This window comes from Lepisosteus oculatus, unplaced genomic scaffold (genome assembly GCF_040954835.1).
Source record: "Lepisosteus oculatus isolate fLepOcu1 unplaced genomic scaffold, fLepOcu1.hap2 HAP2_SCAFFOLD_52, whole genome shotgun sequence".
NCBI classification, from domain to species: domain Eukaryota; kingdom Metazoa; phylum Chordata; class Actinopteri; order Semionotiformes; family Lepisosteidae; genus Lepisosteus; species Lepisosteus oculatus.
This window is the reverse complement of record NW_027168064.1, coordinates 570,636-594,567: the sequence shown is the minus strand read 5'-3', so window position 1 is coordinate 594,567 and position 23,932 is coordinate 570,636. Positions and strand designations below refer to the sequence as shown.

General features: G+C 45.5%; 5 non-coding genes across 5 annotated transcripts; 3 read left to right on the top strand and 2 right to left on the bottom strand.

Annotated features, from left to right (window-relative positions):
- The first annotated feature begins 5,562 nt into the window (after positions 1–5,562).
- trnar-acg (transfer RNA arginine (anticodon ACG)) lies at positions 5,563–5,635 on the top strand. Its single transcript has one exon. It is a non-coding gene; the product is annotated as a tRNA-Arg (tRNA).
- Positions 5,636–18,372: 12,737 nt separating this feature from the next.
- Positions 18,373–18,444, bottom strand: trnah-gug (transfer RNA histidin (anticodon GUG)). Its single transcript has one exon. It is a non-coding gene; the product is annotated as a tRNA-His (tRNA).
- Positions 18,445–18,645: 201 nt separating this feature from the next.
- On the top strand, positions 18,646–18,717 carry trnae-uuc (transfer RNA glutamic acid (anticodon UUC)). Its single transcript has one exon. It is a non-coding gene; the product is annotated as a tRNA-Glu (tRNA).
- A 451-nt stretch (positions 18,718–19,168) lies between these two features.
- On the top strand, positions 19,169–19,241 carry trnav-cac (transfer RNA valine (anticodon CAC)). The gene has a single exon. It is a non-coding gene; the product is annotated as a tRNA-Val (tRNA).
- Positions 19,242–19,864: 623 nt separating this feature from the next.
- Positions 19,865–19,936, bottom strand: trnad-guc (transfer RNA aspartic acid (anticodon GUC)). The gene has a single exon. It is a non-coding gene; the product is annotated as a tRNA-Asp (tRNA).
- Positions 19,937–23,932: the final 3,996 nt, after the last annotated feature.

Here is a 23,932-nt window from a genome sequence, read left to right as displayed (position 1 = left end):
CCACTCTCTACCACCTTTGATGTAAGTAAGCACATTGCTTTAGTACCTCTGTTTAGGGAGACGGAAGTTGATTCGTACTTTGGTGCATTCGAGCGAATTGCCACATCACTTCGTTGGCCTAAGGAGGTTTGGTCACTGCTTTTGCAGTGTAGATTAGTGGGCAAAGCTCAGGAAGTTTGTTCTACACTTTCTTTAGAAGAAAGTTTGAATTACAATACTGTGAAAGCTGCTATCTTACGGGCTTATGAATTAGTTCCTGAGGCATATAGACAACGCTTCAGAAATCATCGTAAAGTGTCAGACCAGACATTTGTTGAATTTGCTAGAGAGAAGGGCACTCTCTTTGATAAATGGGTTGTAGCCAGTAAAGTGAGTGACTTTAACTCATTGCGTGAGTTAATGCTCTTAGAGGAATTTAAGAACTGTTTGCCTGAACGCATTGTTGTGTATTTGAATGAGCAAAAAGTAACTACTTTATCGCAAGCCGCTGTTTTGGCAGATGAGTTCGTGCTCACTCATAAGAATGTTTTCATGTCTGTGCGTGCGGAGAAGACTTTGTCTACTCTAAGTTCCCAGTCTCAGTCTCCCTCAGTAAAAACTAGTTCCTCACGTCTTAAAGAGGAGCGTGAATGTTTTTATTGTCACAAGAGAGGTCATATAATTGCAGATTGTTTGGCCCTAAAACATAAGCAGCAGCAACAGCAACATCCTAAGAGTGCTGGGTTTGTTAAGACTGTTTCCCGTTCTGCTATTCCTTTGTCTAGTGAAAACAGTCTCCCTGACCCTAGTTATGAACCATTTATTATGGAAGGATTCATTTCGCTAACAGGTTGTAAGAAAACCGGCTCAGGGACGCCAAATATGTAATCATAGTGGCTCTCTGAAGGCACCAGTTCTGTAGGGTTTGGGCATTTACTGAGACAATTATTAATTGTAGCAGTAAATCACAAAGTTGATTCTTTTGATGGCTTTAGAATCCAACCATGCGACATAACTCAAACAACGCACACACACAGGTACTAATACACGAGGATACATTTATTAATACATAGAATATGCATGTAAACCTAACAGATCTTATCGAGAGGGTTATCAGAATACAAAAGGTATATATTCAGTCAGTTACTAAGTGTTACACATATCAAGAGGACATACGTTCAGTATATCATTCATTTATACCGTTTCGTAATTGAACTTGGTTACAACTTCTACATTAGATACTCAAAACAAGTACATAACTCTTAGGAAATAAATTGATATCAACTGGTTGGGATAACAATTGAATTCTCGAGCTGTAATGCATTGAAGTTGAATACTCATCCAATTTCTGGGGATTCAGATCTCCTGCGGGCACAAAGAAACAGTTGCAGGCTGTTGCTGTCAAATCCGCGCTCTCTGGCTCGGTGCCAGGCTGTGATGTGCGGCTTGCAACGATGCGCTGCTGATGCTCACTGTTGGCTTTAACTAGCAAAGTTTGTGCACAGGAGAAAAGATGACTGTGGGTCCCAGCAAGTCAGGAAGAGGACCTGTTCGTTCCTGATGAAGAGCTAGTTCTGAATAGTGATTCAGCTGTCCACAGTTCCGACCTGTTCACGAGGCTTGCTGCTGGTGCTAACCTCGAGTGGATCCTCTGGTTAGTCTCTGGCAACCTCCGCTCTAGACTCTTAGAACAAAGGAAAGTTCTGGCACTCGGACACACTGGCCGTTCCGTGGTTGTCCGGGCTGAGTCTCAGGATGGTCAGGAGGCGCGCTGCGAGAATGTCCTGCCCTTGGGATCCTTCTGCTCCTGGGCCGTCCTGCCCTGGAATTCTCCTTTGAATTCCCTTTAGAACAGTCCACAGAATCCTCTCCAGAATCTTACTGAATCTTACTGAAGCCGAATCTTGTTGAATCTCTCAGGCTCTCTGTGTTGCCTGTTTTTACCTGGAGGAACTTCAGCTCATTGATTGGTTGAAAGTTCCATGGGCATCAGAGTCCCATGTGGGTTACTCGGCCCTACCAGTCCCTGATTGGTTGATCAAGGTGAGATATGAGTCACTTACTCCTGACACTTAGGAATGCAGTCCAGATGTCCAACTGGCACTCCCTAGACAGATAGGCACCAATGGATGACCATTGATCATGATAGCCAGGCTTAGCTAAGTGCATCCCCCTTTGGGAGCTGTCCTAATCAAACCTTATATCAGCTTGCATGAATAGTTTCTCTGTGGCTGCACCACAGAGATGAACAGAGAAATAATTTGGGAAAGCTCAGAAACACTTAATTATTTCTTATTAATAAGCCTCGCCGCTACAAGGTAAACCAGAAGACCAGAAAACAATTCAAATATTTAGAGATAGTGGAGCAGCCCAGTCATTTATTGTTGTGGATGCACTGCCTTTGTCTGATAAATCTTTCTGTGGTTCGAGTGTATTAGTTCAAGGCATCGAAATGGGTTTTATGAAAGTGCCTTTACACTGTGTACATCTACAATGTGGTTTAGTTACTGGATTTGTTAGAGTTGGGGTATGTCCTTCGCTACCTGTTAATGGAGTAACTCTTATTCTTGGAAATGACCTGGCTGGGGGTAGAGTATAGCATATTGTTTGATTGGTTTTGTCTTCATTGTCCAAACATTAGATGTTTGTTTTTATGGGTGGGGGTGTTACGTCCCAGTGTGTGTTCTGTGTGTGTTTTTTCTGTTATGTCAAACAATGTCAACCATCACACCACAGTTTCAATATGATGTCATCATCAAACAGCCCTCAGCCAATCAGAACACATCTTATTCACTATATAACATGGAGGCTTTCAGAAAGAAGAGGCCTTTCGTTTGACTTCGGTCCCGTTTGGTTTTGGTTTTCGCTTTGCTTCGCTTTGCTTCTTGTTATTGCTTCGGCTTCGTTTGTTGGTTTGTTTTGCTTTGTGTTTGTGTATTTTGGTATAGCTTCGGCTTTGTTGTTTTGTTGGTTTACATTAGTTTCTTTGTTCTTTCATTTGTTTGTGTGTTCTTCCTTGTTTTGTCATTCCCTTGCCCCAGTGTTACATGTTCAACTTTTGTGTTCTTTTGTACCCTGCTCCTGTTTATTACTCTTGTTTTCCCTTATTTGTATTCCTGGTTCACTTGTGTTTTTGTGTGAACTTTTGTATATAAGGTTAGTTTAGGTTGTTGGGTACACTTACACACTTAGTTGACTTTGTATTAGTACACTAGTTTAGTACGGGTGAGTGCCATTTGTCTTGTATGGTTTTGGGTAGTCAGTGCAGGTTAGCTAGGGTGTTGAAGACGCCGAAGACCGTGTGTTTCGGGTTTTCTTTTGTAGTCAGATTAGCTTTCCCTCACTGTCCTAGCCAGCTCCATTTTGTTTATTTTCTTTTCTTTGGCACCACTCTAGTTCCTTACCCTTATCACGCTTACTAGTCCCTCACCAGAATCCCCCTGCTTCCAAAAGAATTATCCTAAATGATACACCCCTTTACCCCTAGACACTTGGGGTCGTAACAGACCTCTAACTCGTTTCCTTAGCTTGGATTTAAGCCACGAAGCAGGCTTCTACTGTATAAACGTCTAGAGGAATCACAAGCTATTTGAGAGGCCATCATGCCAGGGGGAACTGACAAAGTCTATGCCTAAACACCTAGCGCAGGCTCTCGAGAGACTGTCAAAAATCGCTTTCTCCTTTTGCGTTGCAAGTAAGTGAAAACGCAGTCTCAACCCAGAGCCACTTGGCAGCAGCGGCACGTAAATACTGTTACTGTTACTGCTCGATACCGACGTTAACCTACTATACCATGTTCAGCCACCGCTAGAAAATGTTCGGCTCTAGTACCGGAGCAAACGACAGGAGGGCCAATGTCGAACAGGCACACGTGTCAGACATGGAGAGCGACTAGGATGGGATTTGAACCCATGCGTGCAGAGCACAATGGATTAGCACTCCATCGCCATCGCCTCGTCGGGGAAACTGGACTGTCCGGACATGAGCTAGCGCGCTCCAGATGATCTTTTTCATTTTTTTCCCTCATACTCGAGGGTCATTTTCCTGTTCCACATGCGATTTCAACATTTTCCTTGGGAGATGTCAAGCCAGCACGCCACTGCTGTGGTTCAGTGGCCAGTGTGGAGTTCAGAGGCCCTGTTGTACACAGAAAGCACATTGAGCTCCTTGGACGTGAAAAGTTCCAGATAAAAGCCATTTGTCATCCTTTCTCTTGGTGTCGATGTTGCTATTGTATGTAAAGGTGGCAACTTGCTCAGCGAGCAGGCGGAGCACACACCGAATGCAGATGTGTCTGAGTGGTGTGTCCAAGTGGCTGCAAAAGGACAGCGCTCCCGGGGTGCCGTGGCTTAGTTGCTTAAAGCACCTGTCTCTTAAACAGGAGATCCTGAGTCCGAATCCCAGTGGTGCCTTCTTTGTTCTGTCTTCTTGAACAGAACTGGTCCTTACAGACAACCGCCTACGGCTAGACTTAATTAAATGCAAGTATTCATTTCCTGTCTTTAACGCGACTTGTTTTTCTTAAAATGGATGCAACTTGCAAAACATGAAATACAAACATTGCTAATCAGCGCTAGCGGCTGGCAAAAAAAAAGAAGTCAGCAATGTTTTTTTTCTTTAACCTTAACCCTGCTAATGGAGAAGAGTTAAACGACCGAGTCTATGCAGCTTAAACGGTGCTCATGTCGGGTTCTTAGCTGAAAGGGTTGTAAATCACGCTCACCCCAGTCCTTAATCTTTTAAAAGGATACAAAATTGAACCTAGTCGCCACATCACATACATCCTGTTCAACGATAAAAAGGTGACATCTTTCCTCGATCCAGAGTAAATCCCACTTTGAGGGCATATTGTTTTCCACTTTACCATGAGTTGGGCTCAGCTGCACAGAGGCGAGAGCAGAGCAATGAGGTCACGGGGACAGGGGAGTCACACGCTGGCGGTTTAAACACGCGGAAGAAAACTGAGGGATCCACAGTATGTGGACCCTCTGTGCGCCATCAGTCCGCACTCCGGACTCTGAATCCTGCCATCCAAGTTAAGATCTCGGCGGAACCTGAGGCGCAGTTCCTTCTTAAAACGTAATCTGGTGAGCATTTCTAGAATCGTACTTGTATAGATGCAGCCTTTAATGTGTTGCTAGGTTAAAATTGATGACTTCTTGAACTTCAGTAGGAAACTTCCCTCTTGATTTCAGATTTAATTTCTTTATTACAGGGGCGCTTTTATGAAGACAGAGTCATGTTCTGGTACTTTGCTTGATGGAGGAAGCATATTTCGGACTCTGTGATCTGCTCACCTGGAAAGGTCTGCTGTACTACTACAAGAGAGAAGTAGAGTCTGGAAGAATGGACAATTTTATGATGCTTTGGAAGATAATGTTTTTTTTTTCTTTGAAATCGAAATGAATCAGAATATCAGTGCAAAAGACAAACTCTTGGTTTGGTTTAATGAGATATGGTTTTAAAACAGACAAAATGTAGAAAACAGGTGTTTCTCACTTTTGGAAAAGAATGGACCGGGGGTAATATTTTACTAGTTGCAGTGCTGATCTCACTGGGTTACAGTCCTGTAGTGTCACACCAGGGCCAGTGGCGCAATGGATAACGCGTCTGACTACGGATCAAGAGATTGCAGGTTCGACTCCTGCCTGGCTCGGGTCGTTTTTAAACGCATCGCGCTACTCCCTAAGTAGTCTATGCTACTTACTGCATTGTAATCGTACCCAGTAAGAGATTTCCTTCATGTAAATGAACTGCACCTGACAGCTTTAGAAAAACACCTGGGCTCAGTACGGTGCTGAGAGCTCAGCGTTGCTGTTCTAATTAGCACGCACTGCATCGGCTATGAGCCCGAACCTTTCAATTATTCCGATCAGTAAGTCAACACGTAGTCCACATGAACGGTAGAAATATTCTCGTCTGTCTCTTGTTTGTATAGAACTGAATGTCCCTGACAATGTACTGTTAGTTTTAATTGAAGAACGGCATTTGTGTTCAAATATACCAGACAAGTTTATGTAACTGCTCATGCGACACTCAGTTGTAATTAGTCAAGAAATAAAGTCGAACAACAGCTGCGGGTTTGATTCTGAACGTATCAGATTGCAGCGCCTTTTACTTCCATTGACAAATGATAGAGATTCGAAGAGAGATCCTTCAGACCAGCAAGCAAACCCACGGCTATTTCGGTTTTCTATCTAGGCAACGTTGGTGTGTGCAATAGCATACATGAAAGCGTGATGCAATTTCTGTGGTTACATTTGTTGCACGTCATGCACAGTAAGAGTGTTTCTAACACCAAATAAAAAGTCAACAATTAGCGATCACGCCTTCTCCTCAGTTAACCCACTGAAACCCTTGCTGTTAACAGTTCTTTACTGCGTGCTTTAAGAGCACCTACACATCGTGTCGGTTCTTACAGCTTTATTCATTAGGTTTTCAAAGGCATAAGTAGAGCACCAGAGGTGCGAACGCAAAATGTGTGGTTATCTGAAGAATTGCTTTCCATGGCAGCGGGGCCAAGCGATTTAGCGTTTTTATAGTACCAGGAAAGGAGAAGCGGCACTCCGCCTCTGCCGCGCAGGCACAAGGTGACGTGCGGCAGACGCCGGAGTCGGCAGGTTTCGAACCTGCGCGGGGAAGCCCCAACGCATTTCGAGCCCATCGCCTTAACCACTCGAGCACGACAAATGCGGGCTCCCCGCCGCCGCATTCCTCCTATAATCAAACACGGACTGCGAGGTGGCTGCGGAAACCTTTTTAAAGTTGCTCTCCGTTAAAAAAAATACCTTTCACAAGATTCGTGCCGGCAGACAGACACGCCTCAGAGGGTTTAAGGCTGGCTTCACGTTCAAATGATAAAGTCCCCCAGTCCGGATGTCAAAATGCAACTTTGGCAGACAGAAAAAACATCAACGAACCAAAAATGTGGACAAGGATTTTACAAGCTGCACCACACTGCACTTTCAAAAGCATTCGTGTTAGACGCAGGAATTGCCTTTGATTTGCGCACTTACGAACGCCATGGAAAACGAAACAAAACTAAAGCCCTCAGCTCCTGCACTTGATTATAATCCCGTTACGTGTCGAAGCAGGAATTTAAGTCATCCTACCACTGCAACACGGGGAATAGAGGGAAATGAGCACAAGCTACGAATTGTCTCTAATCAGTCCCTACAGTTGTAAGACGCCTGGAAGCGTGCACCCCCATCATTAATCTTTGCGCATCTGTGCAAGGTAAACTCTGGAGCAGTCTCTGAAACGGCTCAAAGGAAACACGTGATTGATTCCATGTGCATCTGGGGTTCATTTCTTATTTACATTTAATTCAAGGGAAAGGCTTGGGTCAGTTTCAGACGGCCTCCAACAGCGAGATTCAAGCGCCCCACCTTCAGCCCAATCTGCGCCGCCAGAACGCCAACGGCTCCTCTGGTCTCCGGGGTGCGGTTGTGGCCCCGTAACCTAAAGTGTTGGTGGCAGACAAATGGAGACTAACAGGTGATGTCCTAGGACATGACTACATTGTGACACTCGGTGGGGATGGTGACCATTGCTTGGAAAAGAGTGCGAGGCCCCTTTAGAAAAACATTTTGTTAACAGGCATTCTGCCTCAGCCTAAACACCTATAGCTTGCAAAGCGCATGCTATTAGACAGGCACCTCTGCAAGACCTTAAGAGTCTCTTAAACTAGTGATAGTAAGGTGTTCCCAATGGGCGATGTTCGGCTTTCAAATCATCTCTCCGTGGAAGCGCCGAGATGCAGCTGTTTAAGGCTTAGAAGCAGCTGACTGTTTTACTACCTAGCTGATCACTGTCAGTCAGGGAGCTTAGAGGTGAAAAGCCTGTCTGAGAGACAATTCGCCGTCGATCAGTTCAATATGTTCCGTACCAGCTCGGCGCACCTGAGATCATCTTGGTAGCCGTGTAGCTCATATGAGTGAAAGCGTGTGTGTCAGGACTCTTACTTGGCCATCCCAACATACGGAATTTCTTCTGTTTCAGCCACTCTGTTGTTGATGTACTCCTTTGTTTTTGTCATGTTGCAAGACCCAGCGTCTTTTGAGTTTTAGATCACAGGCAGACACCCTGACATTCTGCTGTAGAATTTCCTGATACATCTCGGAATTCATCGGTCCCTCGATGATTGCAAGCCGTACAGCCTCCGCCATGCTTCCCAGGTGGGATGAGGTTTTGGAGTTGGTATGCGGTGTTTTGTTATCTCCAAACATAACACTGTGCATATTTACCAACAAGTTCAACTTTTGTCACGTCTGTCCACAGAACATTGTTCCATGAGTTGTGGAACATCCATGTCGTCTTTAGCAAACTTGAGAGGGGCAGTGGTGGTTTTTTTTTGGGGGAGAGCAGTGGTTTCCTCCGTGGTGACCTCGCATGATCACCACTCCTGTTCAGATTTCTTCTTATGGTGGACTCATGAACACAGACGTAAGACAAAGTAAACCACCTGTTTGCTAGATCCCATCCCCACTCAGCTAGTCAAAGATTCCCTCGAAGGACTGGCAGGACCTATAATTAGTATGATGAATGCATCGCTTGCGTCAGGCGTCGTACATGATCAATTTAAGGTAGTGGTTCTTAGACCGCTCCTTAAGAAGTCAAATTTGGATCCACAAGTTCTTAACAACTACAGGCCTGTCTCAAAGGTCCCATTTCAATCTAAAAGTCTTGAAAGAATAGTTGTTGCCCAACATCAAATGGATTCAAATAATATACTTGAGAAATTTCAGTCTGGTTTCTGAAACTGCATTAACAAGAGTCGTAAATTATATTCTCTTAGCTACTGATGCGGGGAATGCAACAGTGCTAGGTTGCAACAGTGCTAGGAATGCAAACTTTAGGTTGCGCTTCTTCATGCTGCATCATTGGCATGAGTGGAGCTTTTTAAACGTCTGTACTTACTGCGCCCCATAAGAAATCGTTTGTCCCTGTTCAAAAGAGATTGTGCGATGTCCTGCAGCGTTCGCAAAGCAAACCTTTGACAGTTTGAATAGAGGAATTTATTCTGCTTCCTGTGCGTGCAGTAGTTACAAACTTGAACGTCTTTACACGATCTCCTGCAGTTTTCAGGGGGCAGGCTTGGTCAGATGGCTTGGAAAAACGCACTGTGTTTCGGCTCGGGAAACATCATGAGCAGTGTCCTGCATGTTTTCTGTGTATAGCTGTCTTTTAACGCATACAGAATTCATTCGAAATCATTGATTTCTCCAATTAACAAGGATCCCTTAAATGATGAGTCAAAGTAACATCTAATCGGATTAGTTTCCTTAGAGCTGGTTCAGAGTTTGCTCAAGAGTTTACCTTTCACAGATGAGCAAAGAAGAATGTTGGGGGTGCACGCTTCAAGGCACCTTACAGCTGTCGGGAGTGATTCGAGACGATTCGTGGCGTGTGCTCGTTCCCATATACCATACGCACCGGCGTGCAGTGCTAGGATGACATACAATACCGCTTGGGCACGTAACGGCGTTATATGCAAGTGCGGGACGTGAGGGTTTTCGTTTGTTCGTTTTGTTTTGCTCTGCTTTGCTTTGTTTTGCTTTCCATCGCGTTGGTAAGAGCGTAAATAAAAAGGCGATTCCTGCGTCTACCACTAATGTAAGAGCTATTTCAAGTGCGACGTGGTGCGGCTTTTCAAATGCTTGTGGGCATTTCTCTGTTGTTGATTCTTTTTTTGTGTGTAACAAAGTGGCATTTTCATGTCCGGACGGGGAGACTTTATCATTCCGACATGAAGCCACCCTTAAGTCCTCTGAGGCGTGTCTGTCTGCAAGGCTTGTATTTTGGAAATGTTTTATTGAAACGGAGAACGACTTTGAAATAGGCTTCCGCCGGCGCCTTGCGATCCAGGTAAGATTGTAGCAAGAACGCAGCGGCAGCAGGGCTTGCTGTAGTCGTGGCCGAGTGGTTAAGGCGATGGACTAGAAATCCATTGGGGTCTCCCCGCGCATGTTCGAATCCTGCCGACTACGTTGTCCGCCTCCAGTCGGTGTGTTCCGGCGCAAGCAAAGAAGCGCGCCTCTTTGCTGTTCCTGGTGGTTTTAAAACGCCCAATCGCTTGTACCCGCTGCCTTGAAATAAATTCTTCAGCATCCGCGAATGGCATTTTGCAGCTGGAAGCATATGTCGACGCTTTTTGCACAGAGCACCAAAAAAGCGTCTTTTTTGAAGGCCCAGACACTGAGCATTGGTGTTTCAGTGGTAGAATTCTTGCCTGCCACGCGGGAGGCTTGGGTTTGATTCCCGGCCAATGCAGTGGCTTTTGCAGCGAGCGGCTCCATCACTTGCATCCCCTTGCAACTCGCAACTGAAAACCCACTGAAGCTAAGCAGGTGTGAGCCAGGTCAGTACCCGGATGAGGGTAAGCTACAGGGAAAAACAAAGCTTCCAGCTGGAAGCGGTGTTAATGGTGCCGGCGGGGGGGCGCTCACCCTGAGGTCTGTGCGGGTCCCAATGTCCCAGCATAGTGACGGAGACGCTGTGTTGTAAAAGGGCGCTGTCTTTCGGCTGAGATGTAAAACCGAGGTCATAGTGCTCTGTGGTCATTAAAAATGACCACCAAAACCTTTGACAAAAGCTCTTGGTAATTGATGGTCTTCAATAATGCTTCTCCTTTAGGTACATTTTAAATCAGCTGAAAAATGCTGTGAAATGGGGGGACACTTCAGGCCAGTGTAGGATTTGGGTTACAAGAACCATGAAACTGCACGAGAAAGCCCGTACACTGAATTACACGGCTTTCTATTCAAAGGAGGGCAAAAGAAATTCCCTGAGTTCGATTTTTTGCAGCACAGAGAGGACCACTGTCGTGAGGCCGGTTAGCTCAGTTGGTTAGAGCGTGGTGCTAATAACGCCAAGGTCATGGGTTCGGTCCCCGTACGGGCCATGTTCTTTTCTCCTCTCTTACCAAAGCTGTTAGGTTCCTTTCCGTGGTGAGATGGGTTGTCATGCAACGCTGCCACATAGTGCCGACAGACAAGAGTGTTGCGGGAGAAGAGAAAAGTGTTTGAAGATTTAAGAGTGTCTTAGGTGGAGTCAAAATCAAGTGTCACAAATGCAGGTGGTTGGATTTCCAATGTTTAATATGGTAAAAATAAGCAGAAGTTATCTGCCGGTCATGGCACAGTCTGCCATGCTTTTGTCAGATACTGTAAAGTGGTGTCGAACTGGAGCCTCACCATTTGCATATGTGAGGCTCCAGTTATACATCGAGTGTCACATTAAATGACAAAAATGAAGAGAGTTAAAGCAGCTGGAGAGGTTTTCTTACAACTTTTGAGCTGACACAGTTTTGGAAAATGTTTCCTTCACGCTGCACTGTACAACATAGGCACCCAAGAGTCTCCAAAACAAAACAGAATTGACAGATAGGAGAAAATTCCCACTCGTCCTGAAGTTCCCAAAATCCAGCACTGAGCGTAAACAAAGTGTCTAAGTAGCGTGGGAATGCTAACCCTAACCCTAGCTGGAGTTTGAGCAATCCAGCACTGAGCGTAAAAAGATGAGTCAAAGTAACGTCTAATCGGATTAGTTTCCTTAGAGCTGGTTCAGAGTTTGCTCAAGAGTTTACCCAGTGGGCATTGATTCGTCGCATATACGTATATTCACGGCGAAAATACGGCTATACGTATATATACGTCGCCTCGACGTATAATCAACGTCGAATTGCAACCGTAAAATCGACGACATTAATAAACGCATATATAACGTCGAAAACACATCTAACACAGTGCCTGAGGCTTTTTACTGTATGTATCGTGTGTGCCGCAACTAGGAGTATACGGCACTCTGCACAGTGTACGAAGTAAATTATTTTCGCAGTAATTAATTTACACTTGTATAATAAATATAGTAAATATAATAAATTAATTACTGCGAAAATAATTTTCTTCGTAAATCCTGCAATCCAGATGATTGGGGTATTGGTGCATGGCTACAGTCTGTGCTAGGAACATGGAGAGGGTCTCTGGTTCAATACATATTTGTGGGTCTGGTATTATTCGTTATGATCATATCGTTAATATCCTGTTTGAAAAACATGTGGACTAAAGCTGCTGCTTCTGTGCTAATTGTACGCCCTGAAGGGATCATGAAGGTCAAAAAATGATTTCATGGGAAAGATTCTCTTATCTAGTGGCAGAACCTGATGGGTAGAACAATATAGCTTTAAGGGGGGTTACCCTTGGGAGTGATTCCCCTAGATGCAAATGATTATTGTGGTTTGTTTGTTCATAATAAGATGTTTTGCAGGAACGGAACAAAGAGAAATTTTACAACTTCAGCTAGTATTGTTCTACAAAACGTCACAGCTGAGGCAGGGGAACAATGTGTAGATTTTTCTAAGAGTTATTACCCAGTTGTTGACCAATCTGTTGACCAATGTTGACCAAAAAAGCCTAGGATTATGCTGGGCTCCAGCCCACAGGGATTTACCTGTGCTGTAAGAACTAATGAGTGAATAAGGAGACTGGATTCTGGTGAAAGACTTCAGGAAAAAGAAATGGTGTTCACTCAGGTGGAGGGGGCTGTACCAGGTGCTGCTGACCACTGCCACTGCTGTGAAGGTCACAGAAATGGTGCCCTGGATTCATGCTTCCCACTGTAAAAAGGTCACAAACGAACTGAACAAAGCGCAGGAGTGATGTCTCCACAAGGACAGATGGGGATAACCTGCTTGGGACTGATGTGCACAGCCTTTTTCCTTTTTATGTAGAAGCCTGTCACCACCCCAAAAGAGGAAGAATCTAAACACGAAGCCTCTTTGTATACAAACTGGCTGAATGAAACTGATAATGAGGGGGATATGAGTAATTTGTGGTATAAATTTATAAATCATACTGTAAAGTTAAAGAAATTTAATGCATCTTGTTATATATGTGCTTTAATGCCTCATTCTACAGCCTCACCCATGCGACTTTTTATGAAATGTACTCTTTTATTAATATCATGTTAGAAGGCTTAGACGCTATCAAACAAGAATTAAGGGGAGTTAGATTAATGGCACTTCAGAACAGGTTCGTGCTGGACCTTCAAAATGCAGCATCTGGAGGAGTCTATGCTTTAGTAGGAGACTCCTGTTGTACATATATTCCAGCTAATGACTATGATTACGGAAATCTTACGCTCGCTATTCAGCATTTAAAAGAACTAAAAGACAAGGTGAATAAAGAGAGAGGCATAAAAGATACACCGGCTTTTCTCTCCTGGTTAGAATCACTGTTTGGGCCAGGGGGAATGTTTTTCTTTTAAGTTACTAACACCGATTATAGGGGCTGTGATACTTGTCTTCCTGTTTTTATGTTGCTGTATGACATGTATTATTCCAATGCTTCGAAATATGGAAATATGGTACCTAGGGGGATAAACTGTTCATCCTTCCAGTCTGGAGAATTGGCAGCTGTCTGACGTCAGTAAGTGATCCTTAAAAAATTAATAGTTCCATGACAGTGTGCATCACCAGAAAATCAATTTCAATGCATTAAAACTCTTGTTATCCTTCTGATCATTGAAGTGTCATTGCCCCAGCACTGTATACTCTTACTTTTGACGCCTGTCTGAAGTTGGATCCATTTCTAAGAATGGTGACTCACATATCCTCATGCTCAACTTTGGCTCAACCACACAAACTATGAAGTTAATCATCTGCTTTTGCTCCAAGATTTATGTTACTAGGCTCTCTCCTGGGGATCCTCGTGTTCAAACATTGCCCTTATTGTGGATGATCCATGACAGAATTCAGGGAATTCAGAATTCTGATACCTCAGCTCAGATTCTGACTGGGCAGACTGTCATTGCCTGGTGTGAATGTGTGCATATCTGTTTTTGTGCATGTTCTGTGGCCTGTTGTACAGTACATCACAAATGAAAGGGAAATGGAAAACTAAAATAAGACTCAAGTGTTTTATCTTTCATTAACAGTGTTTCATTAGTATCTGTGCTAGATCCTGTCATCCACTGCTTACCACGACAGGCTCTAGCACAGGATAGCAGCTAATACATTTAACAATCTCACTGCACAATGTTGTATATTCAAGGGCTGATCTTCTGTACTTTTTCTTTCACTTTTCATTTCCTAGAAACTCAGTCCTGCCAGGAATAATCTGAGAACAAAATCAATCTGAGTGAAAATCTAAGCAGAGGAAGATTGTTTTACAGAGTCAACAAGGTCTTATTCAAGGTCATCAGCACTAACAACATTCTCTCTGGAGACAGGCGATAAGAAAATTGAAAGTGTGTATTGTTACATAACAGCAGAGACTATGAGTTATGCTATCATGAGAGTGGTGATGGATTTTTTTCATTGCTTAGTTTTGCAGGTTCTGTACATTTGAACATTCAAAGTGACTAAAGTAAAGGAGTTTTCCCTTTTTACCACATAATTCCCAAAGATCAACACTAATAGAAAGCCTAATTCCAGCCAAGATTCAATTACTGTCTCTCAGGCATCCCAGCAGTGGATTTCATGACTTCAGACAGCCATCTTTATCAGTGGAGAACTCAATGCTCTGAGGTTTACTGGCAGAGTCTCACACTGGGTAATATGTTGGTAAATAATGTCCTATGGAATTCTACTATTGATAAATTCTACTATGGAACTGCGATGTGTCCTGAAAAAATCTTCTATGATAGTGGTACAGTCCATCACACCCCACCTACAGCCTTTAAAAGAGAAAAAAATATTCTGATATTATGGTGGAAAAAGAGCCCTGGAATCTTTGTAGAAGGACCAAAGACGGAAAGAACGGGCAGTGTAACCATGGCGAAGAGAAGGGAAATATTGGAGAGAGCTTTTTTCATACACTTTTTATCATTGTTTTTCCAGCCCAACAATGATCAACAAATATGGGCAGGCGTCCTGTGCCAAATCCAATCTACCTTTCTTCCAAGCATACAGGAATGTCAGTGAATTAAATATTGACATATGAAAATACCCAAAAATATGCAATCACACATATGCAGTTTGAGCAAACATAAGACAATACCCAAGTACCACAAACTACCAGGCATCATTAGCAGTTCAGGTGGGGAGCTGTGTCAGCATGCGTAGGCTGCAAAGGAACAAGTAATAGGTCTATTCCATGCTTAAAAGAGAAGAAAGAAAACACAACATTTCAGCCGTGGAGCCCTCACACCTGAAGAAGGCTCCACGGCCGAAACGTTGTGTTTTCTTTCTTCTCTTTTCATCTAGTGTCATTAGCCAGTTCCTGTCAAAATAAAATAGAAATGGATAACATTCTAGAGAGAGTTTGAAATACCAAGGTACAATTTAAACCATATTTCTTCCACTACAACCACAATATTTTGGAGAGATCGCTGAGCCTAACTGTTCTGGCATGCCCGTTAGCCTCCGTCCTGCTTCAGCAATGAATGCAACGGGGCACATTCTGAGGGAGATGCGGTCAATCAGGTTACAGGAAAACCACGCTATGCTTTTTTTTGAGATCCTGAAAAGGACAGAGGGGCCATGTATATGTGTGCAGCTGGATATGTAATTGCAGGTGGCGTAGCAAATTCTGCTGAAGCCCCACTGCCTGGTGTGGACGGTAGCTGTGCATGTTGCAGCAGAATTGTGCATGTGAGATCAAGGGGGCATGTCATGTGTTTGAGCACTTCACTCCCTTCCGGAAGCACGTGATTCCCTGAGTCCAAAAATATTTGTAAGTTCTTTGGATGACCTGTGGACCGATCTTTCACGATGAAGAATTCCTTAAGAAGAATAGATCTCGGCCCACCATCCCAATGCCTCCATCTCAAAACAGCAACCTCCCACTGCCCTTAGTCTGCAAGGCAGTCCTTTCAAGTGCGATGATGACGCCGGGACCTTCGTTGCCTATTGTACGAGCTGAACTTTTGTGCTCATCAATTCAACGCTCTTTCCATCAACTCATCTTGTCTTTTGACGCTTCGTGTTTTGTGCTCCTTTGACTATCGGCATATCGGGTGACTGCAAACACTGAAGTTCTTGCTTACGGAGTGTGGAATAGTGTTTTCAAGTGATCGCTGTTCTGTCATGTTGACGCCGAGTGAATCTTTCTTTGGCAACATGGGCAGGCTGACAGCAGCGCGAGCGAAAGTAATGGCAAATTTCTTGACTTATTTCTGAATGTGAATGTTCTTTAGAAAAGGGATGCGGCGTTGCTTCTCCCCCGTGTAAAGGTCACGCATTCCAGACGTGGTTATGAGCGAACAGTTGCCGCAAGTGTTTGAAAAGAGCAAGAGAGGAAGCAGCCCTGCCCCGTGTGAGGATCAAACTCAGGACCTTCAGATGATGAGACTGACGTGCTACCAACTACGCCAACGAGGCCAGCTGCAGTACACAGCCGGAAAGTTTGCCTCATGGATTTCAGTCGCCCGTTCCCTAATCTTTAGACGCCCTCTGCTGGATGTTGCATTTGCCTTTTGATCTCACCGATACTTTTTTGGTCTGTTTCTGTTGCAAGTCTGTTTTTCAGATCTCACCTAGCACAAGTCTCTCTGACTGAAGTGGCCTCTCTGCTTCAGCATCGTGCCCTCACTCAGCCTTTAAAAACGTCACTCGGACTTCTGACATGCTGACATGAAATGTCAAGAGAGAGTGGCGGAGACGCTTAAGGCAGAGAGAAGATGAAGAGGGGGCGTGGCTGCGAAATGATTGACAGATGCATGACGCTCTCCGTGACCACAGGCTAAAGGACACCTTTCGGCACATCAAGCTCTAAGCACACACCTGGAGGACGTGGGAAATGATCCCGCTACCTCTCGCATGCAAAGCGAGCGCTGTACCATGCAAGCTAACCCCCCTCGCTGGGGCTCATGCCTCGGTGTCGCCTAGTGCCGCTTGTTCCCCTCTTACCGGGTGCAGTTCACTGCCCTTCGTCTGCAAGGCAGTCGTGTAATTGCGGCTTTCTTGACTTATTGATGAAGGTCTGACTGGACGAGCGAATGACGCCTCTCCCCCGTCCTCAAGCTCGCTGACAGAATAAAATGGAAAGTGCTGCCGTGGCTCATTGGTTTAGGGGTATGATTCTCGCTTAGGGTGTGGGAGGTCCTGGGTTCAAATCGCGGATGAGCCCTTGTGTGTTCTTTCTGTCCTCGTCCACAAGACTGGGAACTGATATCCACATCACCTTGCAGCATCTGCTTATGGCAAACGATGGAATGTGACTAATGACTGAACGAGCCTGGTGAATACTCATCACGTGGCACAATGAGAGCGTGCAGTCAGCTGTCCAAGGCAGCAACCTCATTGCTCGTTCAAAAGAACACGTACTGAAAACTCATCACCACTATGTCGTAAATGAGCACCGCGATCGGTTGTTGTCATGCGTCCTTACCTGGGAAATGCAGAAGCAAAAACTGCCCTCTCTCAGCCACCGAAACGTGTGCGGCTCGCCTTGCACTCTCTGCGCCTCGCATATTTATGGAGCTGTCTGCTCTTCTTTCTGTTGAAGTACGCAAGTTATGGGGCGTACTGCAGACTATGATGTGCTCAATGACAGCTTTCAAGATTTGAAAACTATGAGCTTGATGGCTCAAGTCGAACGAATGTGGTTGTTACGCAATTGATGATCAAACGCACGTATTCTAACGATTCGTGAGAGTATGTTCTAAAGGTCCCTGGCTCGATCCCGGGTTTCGGCATTTTGTTTCATCGCGCTCTTTGTTCCTCTCTCCAGCGCCCTCTGCCTAAAGTGACGCGTCCCTTTCTCAGCCCGAAACGCAAGCGAGACACCAGCAGCAGTCCCTACAGGTTTCCGTAGTGTAGCGGCTATCACGTTCGCCTAACACGCGAAAGGTCCCTGGTTCGAGACTGGGTGCAAACAGCCTCTTCTTGCACGCTCCTGCACTTCACAGAGGTCTTGAACCACCAGTCATTTGTTCCCAATGTATTTCCGGTGCCTTCATGCACTCTTGTACCAAACGCACGTTTTTTCTGTACCTGGAGCCGATCATTTGCAATTGGGCTGTCCCGACAGACCAAGACGAGCTCTGTCGGCTCAAAAGCAGCGCAACACCTGCGAGAACAACAGAAAGATTAGTACCCAGCGGGGGCCTCTTAGTGAGCCCAAGATCTAATCAAGAATCGACTCCAGAAACAGGGCTTGGCGCATTGTTCCATACTCCGACCACTCTTGGTGTAAACAGGTCCCTCCTGGTCTCTGCATGAAATGCACTTTCCTGCGTTTGCTTTGGTGTAACTGGCTTCCCATGCATGGGCGAATGTGAAGAAGATCCTTAGTAAGTCATTGAAGAAACCCGAGAAGAGGTCGGAGTGGCCTCTGTCGTTCATCAACGATCCAGTCAGGCAGTACTCCTCTGTAAAGCGCCGTTTGTTCACATCGATTGGCTTTTTTTTGCCTTCATTCATGCAAGTAGTAAAAGCAGACGCCCCTATTCTGCCGTGACCCGGATTTGAACCAGGGTTGTTGCGGCCACAACGCAAAGTACTGACCACTATACAATCACGGCGAGTTACTGATACACACGTGGCAGGGCGGAAAAGGCTGTGCTCTCTTCGTGTGACATAATTCGGAAAAGTCCTGACGTTGCATTTCAACTGAGTCCCAGTATACATCGACCCTTCGACACTCTGAGTGACAACTCTCTTGCGTGTTTTCTCATATTTATGTAGTTTGCTTGCATGATGCCCGGAACAGCAGGGTTGTGCACTCCCATATGGTCTAGCGGTTAGGATTCCTGGTTTTCACCCAGGCGGCCCGGGTTCGACTCCCGTTATGGAAACGTGTCAATTTTGCCTCCTGCTTTCCAAAAGATCAGCAGTGTGTACGAAGGAGCCACATTAAAACTACTCAACGTGCAAAACGTGCGAGAAGAGGGGGCGCTTGTTTCCAGCCGAAACTTCTCGCGTGTGAGACGAGCTGACCATCGCTGCAGGAGGTGGGAGGGTCACTCTGGTAGACAGGGCTGACCTTCGGCAATAGGATTTATACTCTCCAAGATGATATTTGCACTTTCTGGAGAGGCGATTTTCTCCACTTCAGTAGCCCGATTTCGTCGATTGCGTGGAGAGGGCTGTAGAATGTGGCGCCGTCTTTCCTGCTCCGTCCATGACAGGCGTGCTGGTCTCTGGAGAGAGAGCACGGTCCATCAGCGCACCCCAATAAAGGCACTGGAAGCAGCTGAATCGCATTGGCGAAGCTCAGCGCTGGGCCGCTGGGCACATCTGACCACAGTTTCCGTAGTGTAGTGGTTATCACGTTCGCCTCACACGCGAAAGGTCCCCGGATCGAAACCGGGCGGAAACAGACCAGACTTCTTCTGTCGCCACGCACAAAATGGGATTGGGGATTGGGGATTCGCCTAGTGATCGAACAGACCCACTCACCTCTTAGTGTGGCGGGATCTGCACAGTGCATGTCGCAGCGCATCCTGCTTTCACTTCAATGCGCGTCCTGATGTACCCCGGTCTCCCGCGTGACAGGTGGGGACAGGTGACAGGTCCTATACTAACGAGGAAGACATCACTCTCTCCGACCCCCGGCATCGTGTCCCGACCCACCGTGCTGGAAGCCGACTCGTGCTGTGATTCCTTTACGGAGCAGAAATGACAACCGAGGAGCCGAGAGATCATTTCAGCATTTCGCGTCTGAACGGAAAACACAAACGACCAACTCGGAATGATTTGCCTTTGACGCTTATCAAAGCGTTCTTTGTGCATCGAACAGACCCACTCACCTCTTAGTGTGGCGGGATCTGCACAGTGCATGTCGCAGCGCTCCCTGCTTTCACTTCAATGTGCTTCCTGATGTCGAGTCGTGTGCCGTGCGGAGGCTCTGAAAGCGAGAGCAATGAAAAGGTGCACGACGCTGTGTTAGAAAACAGAGAAGTGAAAGGCAGTCCTTTCTCTAAGGAGGTAAAAGAAAAGCTACTCCCCGTCGGGGAATCGAACCCCGGTCTCCCGCGTGACAGGCGGGGATACTTGCCACTATACTAACGAGGAAGACATCACACGCTCCGACCCCCGGCATCGTGTCCCGACCCAGCATGCTGGAATCCGACGCGTGCTGTGATTCCTTTACGGAGCAGAAATGACAACCGAGGAGCCGAGAGATCATTTCAGCATTTCGCGTCTGAACGGAAAACACAAACGACCAACTCGGAATGACTTGCTTTGGACGCTTTTCAAAGCGTTCTTTGTGCACGACAACTGCGCCGCCTAGCAGATACAAATGGGTTGTACAACTTTGAAGTAGCAAATGGAAGAGGGCTAAGCCTCCTCTCTTTTAGCCCAGGTTCGATCTGTCTCCCAGAATCACCAGGGCGCACGCACACACACACACCCGTGCCGTTGAAGTACTCTGCTTCATTTCTAAGGGCAACTCAACATTCACTCCTACCCCGAGTGCAGAAAAGACAGCGTCTGCAGCAACAGCAGCTCAGGTCTCTGCACAGGAGCTAAGCTGCCCCCATCTCCTCTGCTCTGCGGCTCCTACTGAGTGGAGTCCTGCCTGGAGCCGTGTTTGCAGGCGGCGGCTGCCCGCACCCTGTCTGTGCGTCGTGTCCAAGAGCTCCTGGGAGGAAGAGAGAGCCCTCCGACTCGGGGGCTTTTCCACGGTCTGTGTGAGGAGGGGCGGGTGTGTCCAGCAGCTTATCGAGCGGAAGCCTGGGGCGGCGGAGAGCTGTGATCGTGCAGACCTTGAGGTGTCACCTCTTTGTCTGCTTTCCCGCCCTCCCTCCGCCCAAGCTCTGCTCCAAAGTAGCCCGGCAACCCCTCACACCTGCACGTGTCACAACCTAAGGTGTGGTCATGAGACACCCATGGGGTGTTGTTCTGTTCTTGCTAATTGTTTCCTGCCCGTCGCAGGCAGGAGTCCATGCGAGGAAGATGCGCTGGACAGAGCTCAGAGGACGCACCTGGGTGGCTTTCCTTCTGAGTGACGTTCCTGCAACACTCTCCCGCTACTCTTGGTGCGCTCATGCCGCAACACAGGAAGGCTGGAGCAGGTGGCTGTGGGCTCTGTGCACCGCCGAAATAGCTCAGCTGGGAGAGCGTTAGACTGAAGATCTAAAGATCCCGGGTTTCGGTGTTTTGTTTCATCGCGCCCTTTGTTCCTCTCTCCAGCGCCCCCTGCCTAAAGTGACGCGTCCCTTTCTCAGCCCGAAACGCAAGCAGCAGCAGTCCCTGCAGGTTTCCGTGGTGTAGCGGCTATCACGTTTGCCTAACACGCGAAAGATCCCCGGATCGAAACTGGGCGGAAACAGACCAGACTTCTTCTGTCGCCACGCACAAAAGGGGATTGGGGATTCGCCTAGTGCTGTGATCGAACAGACCCACTCACCTCTTAGTGTGGCGGGATCTGCACAGTGCATGTCGCAGCGCATCCTGCTTTCACTTCAATGCGCGTCCTGATGTACCCCGGTCTCCCGCGTGACAGGTGGGGACAGGTGACAGGTCCTGTACTAACGAGGAAGACATCGCTCTCCGACCCCCGGCATTGTGTCCCGACCCACCGTGCTGGAAGCCGACTCGTGCTGTGATTACTTTACGGAGCAGAAATGACAACCGAGGAGCCGAGAGATCATTTCAGCATTTCGCGTCTGAACGGAAAACACAAACGACCAACTCGGAATGACTTGCCTTTGACGCTTATATACCTCTTAGTGTGGCGGGATCTGCACAGTGCATGTCGCAGCGCTCCCTGCTTTCACTTCAATGTGCTTCCTGATGTCGAGTCGTGTGCCGTGCGGAGGCTCTGAAAGCGAGAGCAATGAAAAGGTGCACGACACTGTGAAATAAACATTAATAAACGCATATATAACGTCGAAAACACATCTAACACTAGGAGTATACAGCACTCTGCACAGTGTACGAAGTAAATTATTTTCGCAGTAATTAATTATATTTACTATATTTATTATACACGTGTAAATTAATTACTGCGAAAATAATTTACTTCGTACACTGTGCAGAGTGCCGTATACTCCTAGTGTTAGATGTGTTTTCGACGTTATATATGCATTTATTAATGTCGTCGATTTTACGGTTGCAATTCGACGTTGATTATACGTCGAGGCGACGTATATATACGTATAGCCGTATTTTCGGCGTGAATATACGTATATTCGACGAATCAATGCCCACAGCTTGGCATACAAGGGTTTTGCGGAGGGGTCTTGCCACCTGCCTGAAAAAAAAAACAGTAAAATGTTTGAGTGCCTATAGAGTTTCTATTTTTATTTTCTTGAGAAAAGTTGATACCATTTCCTGGAAACCCCGTCCCCCATCAGTGCGCGGTGCCCGGGGAAAAATCTGTAGGGGGGCGTCTGATATTCTGAGCGGGGGTGATATTTCGGTTGAAACGGAGCTGTACGGTGCAGCTACCCAAATGAAATCTCGCAGCTATGCCATTAATTAGTGCTTTATGATAGAAGATATCGACTAGCAATCTGGTATTTGCGATGAAGTTCAGTTTCACATTTTTCGTCACTCTCACTGGAGAGTATTGCCTGGAGCGAAAAGTACCATAAGCGTTCATTTTTGCAGCTACATGGACGTTCTGAATCGTTAAGAAAAAATGTTGTAAAACCAACAGAAAGCACAGACTGCTATAACTAGTCCTAGTTATATAACGATTTTAAGTATAATGATAAACTACTGCAAGGAATCGGTCCACCTGAGCAAACAGGATCGTAATGTTGACACTCAATAACGACACTGATATGTGCAGCTCCTGGACGGATAGCCCTCCTGCCCATCAAACAGACTGAGTGACTGTTCGTGTCATTTAGTGTTGTCTGACCATTGACAAAGTACAACTATTTTTTAGGGCGCAAATTAAGTTAGGTAAATCTTTTTGCCCAAAACTGAAGGGGCAACATTCCCCCCTCCCCCCGTGATGCCAGGCCTGTCCCCATCCTATTCCATAATGTCATTATATATAATACCATACAACAGTGACCGATCCTTACTAACTACATGCGTTAAAATTGCACATCAGCTCATAGCAGGGGGCACATAGCCGCGATGTATTATCAATGTTATATTTCAACCATAATATCGACAACATTAATAAACGCATACGTTGAGAAAATATCGAACCCAGCATATTTTCCGCATATATACCACAATGCATTGCTAGTATTCGTTGGTCACAATTTTGGACACGTTTTTCAAACGTAGAAGTATATCCGCAAATATCTCAGCAATCCTCTTTTGACGAGTAAGTATGAACAATAATAATACTATCTGAATACATACAGATCTTTCTTAATATTATTTTGATTAAAATAGTACGTGAATAAGCAAAAAATGGCACATAAAATAGTGTGAATGGGGAAGATGACACAAAATTGTTTTGCCGTTTCTCTATTCTTATTCTATGTTGTACTTTCAAACTTTGGGTACTCTTTAATTAGGACAGACTTTATTGCTCAACTGCTATGATGCAAGCCAAATTTTATACATTTATTTCAGTTTTGAGCTTAGTAAACCGTTCACTTTTTAGATTATACTAAAGAAGATAATCATCATTTATTTGGGAAGTAATATTATACAATTTTCTCCTAGCTGCGGTGCTGAAGTCCCACCCTACATCAACAGAAAAAGAAATAAAGGAGCATGCAATGTGTTACTTGAAGAATGCATATGAAAGACAGGGGGCCAGGAGATCTGGACACTGAAAATAATAGGTTTTTGGTTCTAACTGTTAGGACAATTAGACAGGGTTTGCAAATAGTGGACAAAAATCGTCTTAACTTCCATTGTAATATTTTTTTTTCTTGGAAATATAGAAGTTGTACATTTTAAAATGTATATTTGAATCAAAATGTGGTTTTGAGTTAGTGTGTTAATGTAATTAGTTTTGTGTTTGTCATTACTATACTGTATATTGCCATGTTACCAGAATTTGTAGCTGAAGTTTAAGACTAGTTGTGTTTTTTATGATTATTGCCCATATGTTGATTGTTGATTGATTGTATACAATGTATAATTTGA